Consider the following 13,217-nt stretch of genomic DNA (forward strand, 5'->3'; position numbering starts at 1 on the left):
TTTTTGCAACCAGTAGGGTGTTTCTCCCCCGTTACATACGCCAAGCACCTTTCGGAAAAATACGTGGAATAGTCCATATAATGTTTGAATGATGCTTGCCTCTGTTAAATTAATACGTAAAACTGCGTTAAAAATAATCCCAAGAGGACAACTGAAGTTCTTGACAAACTCTGATTTGATCATAAAGCTAATGAAAGGGTTGTGGATAATAGTCTGAAAGCTAATTCTACATTTATTAAGTTTGTGGTGATATTTGTTCTGCACTTGAGATAATGATAATTTTTATCCTTGGTCTGTAGCAGTTCCAGCTTCGTGTAACTTGCTGGAATCTGTTACCTTTAACTAGCCTTACGAGAGGAATTAACATTCAGTTAATCTTAATGCTTGTTACTCGATTTGTTTTGGAGTGAGCAAAGGCTTTGGTTTTGTTTAACATGTTCACCGCTCAGGAGATCATTGCTGTAAATTTTGGAAAGCACTGTCTATCCTCTCTCGGCTTGTTGTCGCGGGGGGCTGGGTCCCATGGTCAACAATGGGACCTGTTGCGTAGTCTCTGCTTTTGTACCATGACCTGAGATCATGTTTTGCTACGGTATGACTATCAGTGTAAATTATTAATATGTAATGTATTTTTGAAAAAGATGAATTTTAAATAATATTTAAAATCTTTTGCTTTTCGTGCCTGAGGTTTAATGTTTTACCTTACAGGTGAAAGCTCAGACTGGATCTTTAATGTGTTTGTTAACTTCAACCTTGTACGTCACTGTTGTTGAGGAAAAGATCTTACCGGTGGTTAATAAATTTTTTTAAAGAGTGCTTGATAAGAAATGGTGATTAATTTTGTTCCCCAGCCCTTCCTGTAGGAACTGTTGGTTAGTGTCCTCCTAAGATATAAGAAGTCCGCAGATGGCAACTGGCATCCTCTGGCCGCGTGGCACGAGGCACGCTACGAGCCAGGCATTGTTAGGCAGACAGTGGCAACGGCCACTCGACGGTGTAAGAGGTCCACGACTAAGGGATTTATTGCTAGCGCACTCGAGCAGATGTAATTTCGATGGATTGCTCATGTGCTGCCTGCGATATGTAAGCTATAAGAGAATCTCAGACCAGAGAGCAGTGTTGACTGCAGTAGGAACTGTGTGGCAGTAGGAGTTAGTAGCTGCTATCAGTCGCGTGTGTGGAGCTGGCTGGGCCGGTCGTGAGGAGCGATGGAGGTGCCTGAGCGATGTAGTATAAGAGCAGCCTCGCGCATATGTACTATTGTTATATCAAGTCCCATGTAAATGTTTTACAAAAAATCTCTTTGTAATAATCTTTCTTATAAAAATTAACTTTTGACAATTATTCATCTCAATTTAAAGAATTTACTAATTCCTCCTATCCATGGTCATCCCGATTATTGCAAAGAAAAATCAGTTGTTCTTCTTATACATGACAAATCTATCGACCACCATTGCACTGGGCTGTGCCAGAAAAATTTATTATAGGAGCAAATATATATGCGTTATCCGGCAATTTAATTGAAGTAAGAATTTCCAATTTATTCAGTATGATCTTTCAGGGCCATCACGCACCACTGCTGACGGCCAAATTTACCAGTTAATTATTGAAAGGTTGTATAGGAGTCAGATTTTTTATTAGGAGGTTAGTCGCATTGTATTTTTCGTAGGTTACGGAATTTTTTTGTGGGGAGCTTACAGATAGGGCCGGATGGGTGAGAAGGCACTACTGGGCCGACTTGTTATACCGGCAGCAGCCGATGATGAGTTGAGTAACGCCTGACTCTAGGGAGACCATAACATATAAGTGACAGACACAGAGGGTATAATAGCTTGGAAAAGGAAATGGACAAAAAAAACTTATGAAAAGGATGTGATATCACTAGGTATAGCAATTACTCATGTGCAGGCTGAGAGGATAAAATCATGTCATGCGGATGTACATGGGAAGGAAATGTACAGCATGGAAGCACTTGGCAGGGAAAGGTGTAGTTCTGAAGAACCTGGAATCAAATCATGTTATGTGGAAGAGCTTGTGAGGGAAAAATGCAGAGCAAAAGCCTTGCGAGAGGAATTTGCAGTGGAAAGGCACTGCAGATAGAATGTTGTCGTGCGGAAGCATTTGGGGGACATTAGACATGGAGTGCATAAATCAGGAACAGAAATGAACAATAACTGTATGCAGATGGAATGGGAAGGGAATGTGGCAGGTGTGCATATCAGGAACAGATAGTGGAAGATCTCCGTTGCAAGATACATGAAGACGAAAAAAGGCAGCACTGCATCACAGAAAGAGAAAGCAGTGGTGCAGACTGACGGCGGCGCATCCTGGTGCAGTGACGGGGATGGTGGCGAGAAATAGGCGGCACCGAAACATCATCCCCAGACCACATTTTTAAGACACATTTTTAACAAACTTTACAACAGGGGTTCCCAACAAAATATTCTCTAGGATCCCCTCATCGAACATGATGGGTACCTTGTCATATCACAGTATCAAGTACCTAAAAAAGCTAAATTAAGAGTCTTTTTATACGTTTTCTATTTTTGGTACTTAGAAAAAACATTGACATATTCATTATTAAAAAAATATTGAGCTTAAAACTTTTTCAATTTAGCCATCATTGTTATTGTAAAATTTTTGATTATTCCTCAAAATCTTTGTCCTCAAATTTGGGTGTTTAGTATAACAAACTCCTTAAAAAAATAAAAATTGAGTATGAACTGAAAATGAAAATGACAGGAAAAAATTAAAAATGAGTGTATTGGTGTTTCAAGTGTACTACACTTGAAATTGCACTGAGTTGACATGTATGAAAAATAAGAAAATACTAATTTCATACAAGGTATTATTCATTTGAAAAAAAAAAAACAGTTACAGCAGAGTACTCCATCAGTATACAGTTAGCTTTAATTTTCAGTTCGCAATGAGATGAGTTCAACCAGTCATTTGAGTCCATTATTTGTGAAATATTATGATCCAAACTTGAAACTTTCACTCTGAAATCCGGCCACATGTCGAGCCGATTCCTATATTTGTTTTCATGAAAAACATGGAAGAAAATGCTTGCTCACACCGATATGTGGGTGTAAATGGATCTTTTTCATTGCCTTATCTCCACGTTTCCTGTAGTCCTTGCGTGCTGATGCCCAGAAGTTTGTAATTATATCACCGATGAAAATGTTTATCATCGTACCACAGCTGGACAGATCCACAAGTTTATCTCGCTCTTCTTCAGTGAGACCTTGGATTTCGTCTGTTTCTTCACAGCTGAAGGTATTTCGAATCCATCTGTCGTCAGGGTCAGGGCCAGGGAAATACTCTCTAAAAGTGGTTGCTAGACTTCGTAGATTCTCCGCTACATTGATCTTGATCTGGTCAGGCATACTCTTCTCTGATGACTCCAAGAATTGTTTTAAATTCGAAAAGTTATTGACTGGTTTTCTATCCTTGACGCCCCGATCTGACACGTTTTGACCATAACACTAATCTTATCCTCAACTATGGACATGTCTACATTTTTCCTTGTAAACTCAAGTTTAACACATTCAAGTGTTCAAACACAGCAGCCAAGTACGCAACTGAGCAAAGCCAAGATAAGTTAGTGAGAAACTCCGCGTACCTTGTGTCAAGAAGGAAGAAACGAACCTCGTCCTTATGTTCAAAAAATCTTGACAAGATCCTACCTCGAGAAAGCCATCTTACTTCCGTATGAATTGGAAGTTTCTCATGCTCACTGCCGATCTCTTTACGCTCTAGGAAGACGTTAGACGCAGAAGTTAGCGTTCGCTAAAGCTCTGCTCATGCAGAAAGTGATCAAAACAAAAAATTTGTTATCATACGAAACATATTTAATGTATTTTTTTACTCTAATAGCATCTCGCGGACCACTCTAGCATAGCTCACAGACCCCTGGGGGGCGGCGGACCACCTGTTGGGAACCACTGCTTTAGAAAATTGCATCTATTCTTCTTTCTATTTTACACTCGTAGAGGGAGTTTCTTCTGTGCGAGGCCGCACGCAGCGCCACGTCGATGATTCCTCTGCTCTGCCCAATTCGCCAACGTCAGTACGGTAAGGGCCACAGCAGCCGGTGAGTAACAGAGCACCGTATCCCACGTAAGACTAAAAGTGTCCTAAAAGAGTTCGTAAAAGTTGCTGTTCATAATACCACTCTCCTCATTAAGCCGTTTTTCTAGATTTTCATTTGGTAGAGGCGGAAAGTTTCGGTTCCTCCTGCAGATAACGGTTTGTCGAGATGTGTGTGGTTCCTCCTTTTGTTCACTTGCTGTGCTAATTATGTGTTTATCATTTATATGTGCTCCAAACGCTATCAGTGGGACAAACTGCGCGCCACCACATTTTTTGTGCCACATAACGGCAAACATTAGGTTAAAACACCCTGAGGACAGTGCCGAACATTACGTTATCCAGCATGTTTGCCCCTTATGGGTAGGCAACCTTAAAAAGTATTGGCGCGCAGTATGTCATACTACTAACGCTGTCCAGTTACTGGCACCACCGCTGTATCGGAATTTAGTCACTGCACTATATAATACTTATCTCGGAGCTACTATACTTGTCATGCTTTCTCGTGACCGGTCTGTACTTTAACATTTACGGCACCTGCCCTTCGTTTTAAAGTGTTCCTTGGAAAGTCTTTAGCATTTCTCTCCATAAGATGCCCTTTCTGTATCAAACCTGCTAAAATTTTTCGTTGATATTCTTACTCTCGTAACTCTACCCGGTGAATTTATGTCCATCATCCATAAATCTTGAATCAATTGTCATTTGTATTTAACTGGTCACAAGATGGGTAGGTAGTCAGAAACCGGTTATCTGATAATGAATAAGAGCGATTTACAGACTGAAAGTCAATAGCTTTGGATAAATATTTAGCTGCTGTGCTGGTAAACAACATAACATTTTTATACATATCAGCAGAAATTAACAATACCTACATAGACACTCACATGGTTAAACACCCTGACAAACGGCCTTAAAGAATAGGTATATTTACGAAATAAGATGTATATACAAAGCTTAAAAGTGCTTCAGCCGAACAGGTCCAGTTTAAAGTGTTCCATCGTATCTTGCGTGTGTAACTAGTTTTGTAACGATGAGTTGGTTAACGGTTAAATTCAGGTCTCGTTTGACAATCTTTTTAAATAATAGATATAGATTTAATTGCACTACTTACATCTTGCTCCTTGTGTTGTTCATGACATTAACCTCACTTTCATCTCTTTACGTAAATTCTACCCTTATGTGCTTCAATTATTCTACTCTTACATACTAATTATCCAGTCACCATATTCAACTCATACAGTCACCGCAAGTCACAGATCTACGTATATGTAACCTCAGAAATAATAAGGGACTTGTAATATAGGCTATTTACCCTGACCAGCAGTTTGTATTTCGTTATAGTATTCTCCCACGTGACGAGAGTTTGGCAGTTGTAACTTGCATTCAGGACAATCTATGTACTGCACTGTAAACGCGTGACAGATATAGGGTCTCATAGTGATACCATAGACTTGCTTACAACTGGTTTTTTTAAAAATCCAGGGCCTCCATGTACTGTAGATCCAAATCACTTAATAACATCATGAAGGTCTTATAACTTTAATGCACATAATTTGATATGGACGTGCATAATACGTAAGTAACCTTACGATTTTACTGTTATGTATATATCATCGTCATCTACGTTCATGAATTAAGTTTTATGATCTTATCCTACGTCAGAGTCTAAGGTCCATCGCTTCCTGGGCCGACTTACAATCCTCGACGCTAAATTAGGATATCTTCCTTGTTGCAGTCTGTTTTATGTTGCCTTCATTTCTACTTACGTGTATCGATTTTTTCTGTTATTGCAAATATCTGAAGCTCGTTCCTAATATCTTCGTTCCTTATTCTGTCTTCTAGTTGACATTCCTTAACTTGTCATTTCCGACGGCACTATACGGTGTATGAGGTCCTTGTGTACTATCCAAGTCTCAGATCCGTAAAGTAGCAATGGGACAGCTAGTGCTTAATATCCTGTTGTCCAAACTTAAAACAACAAACCGCTGTTTCCCCGTCTTGTGTCTGATTCACGATATAATCATACTGTCAACCAGACGTCCGTACGATCGCGTTCTTTACGGAAGATGGCATTCCAGTCAGCAGACACCATACCAAAATGGCGACAGAGCACCTATGAAAGGAAGTCGTGTTTTCCGGGTAGCCCCACATACACAATTGCTGTGTACACAGTCACAGGTGGAGCAGTACGGCACAAAGAAGATGCCTACGATATTTTCTGCGGTGGAGGACCATCGAAAGAAAGGAAGCACGACAGTTACAAACTGATTTAGCCCGATGTCTTAATGTGAATCCTTCTGTTGTTTCTCGGATACGGTGACAGTTTATACAGTGTGTTACAAAAAGGTACGGCCAAACTTTCATGAAACATTTCTCACATTCAAAGAAAGAAAATATGTTATGTGGACATGTGTCCGGAAACGCTTGCTGTCCATGTTACAGCTCATTTATCACTTCTCTTCAAATCACATTAATTATGGCATGGAAACACACAGCAAGTGAACGTACCAGCGGGACTTCAAACCCTTTGTTGCGGGAAATGTTCAAAATGTCCTCCGTTATCGAGGATACATGCATCCACCTTCCGTCGGATGGAATCCCTGATGCGCTGATGCAGCCTTGGAGAATGGCGTATTGTATCACAGCCGTCCACAATACGAGCACGAAGAATCTCTATCATTTGGTACTGGGGTTGCGTAGACAAGAGCTTTCCAATGACTCCATAAATGAAAGCCAAGAGGGTTGAGGTCAGGAGAGCGTGGAGGCCATCGAATTGGTCCGCCTCTACCAATCCATCGGTCACCGTACCTGTTGTTGAGAAGCGTACGAACACTTCGACTGAAATGTGCAAGAGCTCCATCTTGCATGAACCAAATGTTGTGTCGTAGTTGTAAAGGCACGTGTTCTAGCAGCACAGGTAGAGTATCCCGTATGAAATCATGATAACGTGCTCCACTGAGCGTAGGTGCAAGAACTTGGGGCCCAATCAAGACATCACCAACAATGCCTGCCCAAACGTTCACAGAAAATCTGTGCTGATGACGTGATTGCGCAATTGCGCGCGGATTCTCGTCAGCCCACACATGTTGATTGTGAAAATGTACAACTTGATCACGTTGGAATGAAGCCTCTTCCGTAAAGATAACATTTGCACTGTAATGAGGATTGACACATTGTTGGATGAACCATTCGCAAAAGTGTATCCGTGGAGGCCAATAAGTTGCTGATAGTGCCTACACGCGCTGTACATGGTACGGAAACAACTCATTCTCCCGTAGCACTGTCCATACAGTGACGTCGTCGACGTTACCTTGTACAGCAGCCACTTCTTTGACGCTGACATTAGGGTTATCGTCAACTGCACTAAGAATTGCCTCGTCCATTGCAGGTGTCCTTGTCGTTCTAGGTCTTCCCCAGTCTCGAGTCATGTGCTGAAATGTTCCGTGCTCCCTAAGACGCCGATCAACTGCTTCGAACGTCTTCCTGTAGGGACACCTTCGTTCTGGAAATCTGTCTGGACACAAACGTACCGCGCCACGACTATTGCTTCGTGCTAATCCCTACATCAAATGGGCATCTGCCAACTCCGCATTTGTAAACATTGCAATGACTGCAAAACTAAGTTTGTGATGAACACTCACCTGTTGATGCTATGTATTGATCTGCTTGATTCTAGTACCGTAGAGCAATGAGTCGCATGTTAACACAAGCACCGAAGTCAACATTACTTCCTTCAATTGAGCCAACTGGCGGTGAATCGAGGAAGTACAATACATACTGAAGAAACTAAAATGAGCTCTAACATGGAAATCAAGCGTTTCCGGACATATGTCCACATAACATCTTTTCTTTATTTGTGTGTGAGGAATGTTTCCTGAAAGTTTGGCCAAACCTTTTTGTAACATCCTGTAGAGAAGGAAACTGCATCCCGAAGACCTGGCCAGAGCCGACCTCGTGTGACTTCACAAGAGAGGACCATTATTTAGCTGTAAGAGCACGACACAGAAAGTTGGACGTCTACAATTCTGCTGTGAGCATACACAAACTCAAAGATGTTATTATTACGAGTAGTAGCGAGCGAGCAGTTGCTGAGGGGAGTTGCAAGTGGTCGGACGCAGGGAGCAGTGGATAGAAACCGCGCGACGTGACAGATCGCAGCCTGCTGTGTTCCACCGGAGAAGGTATTAACTGAGCATTTTTTGGTGATTTGCCTTTTCGCTGCACGTAGTTGTCGATTGCTTGCGCACTTCATGTATTTTGTTGGATTTATGTATGCTTGCACTCAGAGTAAAATTCCTGTCTTTGATGTGACCAGGAACGTGTTTATTGAGTATTGACATTGTAGATTGATTAAAAGTCTGTGTAAAGTTTGTCAGCATTTAAATCATTAATTTTCTGAATGTAGTAAATTAAAAGCTTTTATTGGTTTCTTTAATTATTTTATATCGTTGTTAATGTTAGTTGACCAAATCCCTTCTAATCATTCAGATTCTATGTATAAACCTATAGTAGTAACTGTTGCAACTAGTCTATGCCTTGCACTCTAAATGGATAACAGTATTATTTTTTTTAAAATATTTTAGCGTGTAGCATCGTCAAGAGCAGGTAAGTTGTCTGTTTCGTACAGGAGCATTACAGTACACTTGTTACGAGACGTTAGACGATATTTTAGACTCGCAGTCAGATAGTTGAGAACTGATTTCTTTAAAAATTCGTGGGACTCTTTTTTTTATTTGTAAGCTGTCAGTACACCATTATTGAGATGCAACGTCACACACTTACTCCCTTGCATCATTTAACATACCGGTATCTAACCGTATAGAGTTTCACCTATTGACCTGTCTGCAGGATTTCGTTTCTCTGGACGATTTCCAAATTGGAGGTTCTTCGTCTTGCTCCTGCAATTGCAAAGTTTTGTACAGTAGTACTTAGCAGTTTTTCCATAGCATTTTTGTCGCTTGCGCGCTGGTTTGCGTTAGTTAAAAATTCTTATTTCAGCAGTTTTCTAGTTCAGTACTTATTTTGTAATACTGAAGTACACAGTTTTGCTTTAAGTTAGTTATTTTGGGTTTTTCTGCCATTTTCTTTATTACTAGAACAACAATGCAGGCATGGACAAGACAGTGGAAGTAGGTTCAAATAAGATTTAGGAAAATTTGAGACACGGTGTAGAAAATTCTTCTCAGGATAATGAAGTCAGGAAACTTTCATCAATACTGATTTGCGCAGGATGGGTGATGAACTCCAGGGGACTGTACGCAATTCAGGCGATCAGAAATTCGTAACCCAATCCGATTTTGTTATGAGCGATTCAGGTATTGCTTCTAATTAAGCATAGCAAATGAATTTTGTCTTCCTCTCTTTCAGTAACAATGTTATACATTTAGTGCTAGCTCAACTTGTTGAGATTAAAGAATCTAATGACTAATTAATGACAAGATCAACGAATCCCGTAGCAAACAGGGAAAAAACTTCAAGTTGCAAGAAGATAGCTTCAAATTGCTTAGTGATGAGGTTAATGACAATTTAAATAGTAAATTCGATGAAATCTCAGAGCCGTTAATAATTCATATACGTAAGAAACGCAAGTCAGATATTAATTGAGTCCAGACTAGATCATGTACAGTCTGTTGATATTGTTTGAATGAGACAACAGACGTCACAACAAAAAATGCAAATTGAGGTATTAGCACAAAAGTTCGAGTCATTACAAATACAAAGTCGCACCGAAGTTTCAAAGACGCAAAATCAATTGATAACTGTTGGAAAACGAGTCGAAGAATTATCAGAGTGACGTAAATGGGCAAATGGATAATGATTCAAATAAAAGGTCCGACGATAATTAGCCGGTTCCGTTCACTAATGCCGAAGAATTTAAGTTTCTGCAACGTTTTAAGGAAGGGTAGATGACGATTAATCAGTAAAAGAAACGAGACCTAAGAAACATAGAGGGAGAGCTTCCCAGTATTGAAGAAAAGATTCCCTGACACGTTCCACATCATTACGAAGTGTCGTATTCATGATCTATGGAAAAAGTATTAATCTAATCTAATCTAATCTAATCTAGTAGGTTCAATTATTCTCATATTGTAAATTACAATGAAAGCACTAATTTTGGAAATGCTCATCACTTCTTTCGTGAAAGTGATATGTCTGCAGGACACGGTGACTGGAATCCTTGTTAAGGTATGAAAGAAAAGTCATCAGTTCAGAAAAACGATAGTTTTCTCACAGTAAGGAAATTAAAAATTTATCTCAATGCCAGCAATGAAATTCAACAAAGGGAGTGGTTACAACAAATTTGACTATTCTTTACCCCAAATATTCCTTGGCCACAAAGTGGATTTCATCTTCAGTTATCTCGAAGGAGAATCTGCCACAAGAATGAGATACATTGCATATGAATGTCACACTTACGGTGATTTTTATCACGCATTTTTGTCCGCTTACTGGTCCGAAACAACTGAAGATGACAAAATCATGATGCAAAATTATTAACGATCGAATTTTTCCACTCCTGAGCAGTACTTTGACAACATGATGCCCATGAACAGATATTGAATTAATTCGTGCAGTCCGTTGGAATTAACACGTATTTGTTTGACTAAACTATTATCAGATCCACGGTAGCTTAGTCCGGCTTTCGCCGCCGTGCAGTGCGGACGTGTTGTTGTTTTTCGCCTGCGGAGCGCGCGCGCTCGCTGTTGTTTACATTTCAGCGGCCGTCACGTACGTGTCGCTTACGTGCGCTAGAGCCATGGCCAATCGTTTTCGAAAATCAACTTTACGATTCAACTTTTGCAACGAATACGCACGACCAAAGGCCTTGGAAGTGGAACGCTTCCTACGCGACGTTGCTAAGATCCCAGCTTCCGACATCTTGGGCATCCATTTGTCCATATTAAGCAGTACTGTGTACGTGAAAGTTGTCAACGACGCGGTGTGTGAAAGAATACTTCGTGACACCAACCATGGATTACGCTTTTGCCACGCCGACGGCAATGTCGGAGCGGTCACTGTCGACCATGCCGGCTTAGCAATGCGCACCATACGAGTTTTCGAACTCCCGTTCGAGCTACCGGCGGAAGACGTTATCGCGGCTTTCCGCCCCTATGGCATTGTACATGGCCACACTGCCGAACGCTGGGCGCAATTCCAAACGTACCCCGTTCTTAACGGTGTACGGCAGATCACCATCGACCTCCATCGCCACGTGCCATCTTACCTGCAAATTAGCGGGTGCCGAGCGGTTGTCATATACGACGGCCAAACCAAGACCTGTTCCGGGTGCGGAAAAGAAGGCCACCTCAGATCTGAGTGTCTTCAGCGACGGATCACCCAATTGCCAGGCGCTAACGTGGCACCTACGGCTCCGACGACGATTTTACCGATCACCTACGCATCGGCACTCTCTTCTCCTCCCACCGGCCGCCGCTCATTGGACCATGTACCGGTGACCCTTCCAGCTGCTATGGATACCGCCGGGGCCGACACGTCGCGCTCAAAGCCAGACGCTACTACGGCGCCACTACCAACAGCGACGACTTCCGACACCCACCCGCCTGAACATATGGACATCCCTTCCTTTGACGTTCCCGCGACGGCCTTCCTCTCAGAGGCCGTCCGACTCGACGAGGCCTCAGAGAACCTACACGACGATACGAATGACGACAACATGACGCCGATGTGGATGTTTCGATGCCAACTCTACTGGCTCGCTCAGGTGCTCCTGAACCAATGGACTCCACCGATGCGACTGCCGCCGAGACGTCCTCCGCCCCTACGATCGTAGTGGAACGTACGACTATCACAACGACAGCGCCCTCAATGGTGTGGAGTGAGGACGTCGATGAGGACCCGGACCACACGCTGGGGACAGAGTTACCCCAGACGGAAGCATCGTTACGCCGCTGATAACGCCGTCAGGTGGCGCACGGCACGACTCGCCGTTGCCTCGCCCCTCTTCATCCTCCGCCGGTGGAGTTCCCCTTCACGGCGGGGGACGGCTCCAAACCTACCGAATAGCGACGATCAACACTAACACCATTAGCTCACCCGTGAAACTTCAACTGCTGCGAGAGATGATATGGGCGTCGGACGTCGATATAGCACTACTACAGGAAGTACACTTGTCCACACTTCCAGACGTCGCGGGATATAACACTTATCCTTCTCCTGGTGACCACCTGGGACGCGGCGTAGCCATCTACGCCAGAGAAGGCATTCCAGTAACAGATATCACATACCTTCCATCTGCCAGAGGCATGGCCGTCACCGTCATGGGGACGCGTATCGTCAACATTTACGCTCCGTCAGGCTCCACCCGCAGACGCGACAGGGCTCTCTTCTACTTAGAAGAAATCGCTCCTTTGTTTCTTGGACGCTGCGACCATTACTTGTTTGAGGGTGATTTTAATTGTGTCTTGCACCCTAAAGATCAAGTGCCTCACTACAACACCTGTCAAGAACTGCGTCTTGTCGTCCGAGATCTGTTGCTCCGCGACACTTGGGAAGTTCAGCACGGCGACGCCCCTGGACATACTTACCAGACGAGTCACTCCGCGATCCGCCTGGACAGAATTTACGTCTCTCGGGAACTCACACCTGCAGTCCAAGGTGCAGAACTTTGGCCCCTGGCCTTTTCGGACCACTGTGCCTACATCTGCAACATTCTCTTCCCCAAGCAAGTGGTCTGGCGTAGTCGTGCACCGTGGAAGCTAAACACCTCCCATCTTCATGATCCCGAATGTCTTCAACGTGTTACCGAGACATGGGCCACCTGTGAACGTCGCTTACCTAAATACTGCACGACCTTGACCTGGTGGCTGGAATATGCCAAACCTGCCATCCGACGTACTTTGATTCAGTATGGAAAGGAAGTTGCTATGTGGCGCCGGCACACTACCGACTATTTCTACGCCGTTCTCCGCGACCTGGACGCCCAACCGCCCACACCCGACACCCAGAGGGAACGCAGCAGGATTAAGGCCCAAATTGTAACTTTGACACGCCGTGGACTGCAGGGGGCTATGGTGCGAACCCGATATCAAGATTCGGCGGAACAGGAACATCCGACCATGCATCATATCGCCTCCGATAGGAAACATCGGCGACAACAACTCATCACC

The sequence above is a fragment of the Schistocerca gregaria genome, chromosome 1, assembly GCF_023897955.1.
Source record: "Schistocerca gregaria isolate iqSchGreg1 chromosome 1, iqSchGreg1.2, whole genome shotgun sequence".
Taxonomy (NCBI): Eukaryota; Metazoa; Arthropoda; class Insecta; order Orthoptera; family Acrididae; genus Schistocerca; species Schistocerca gregaria.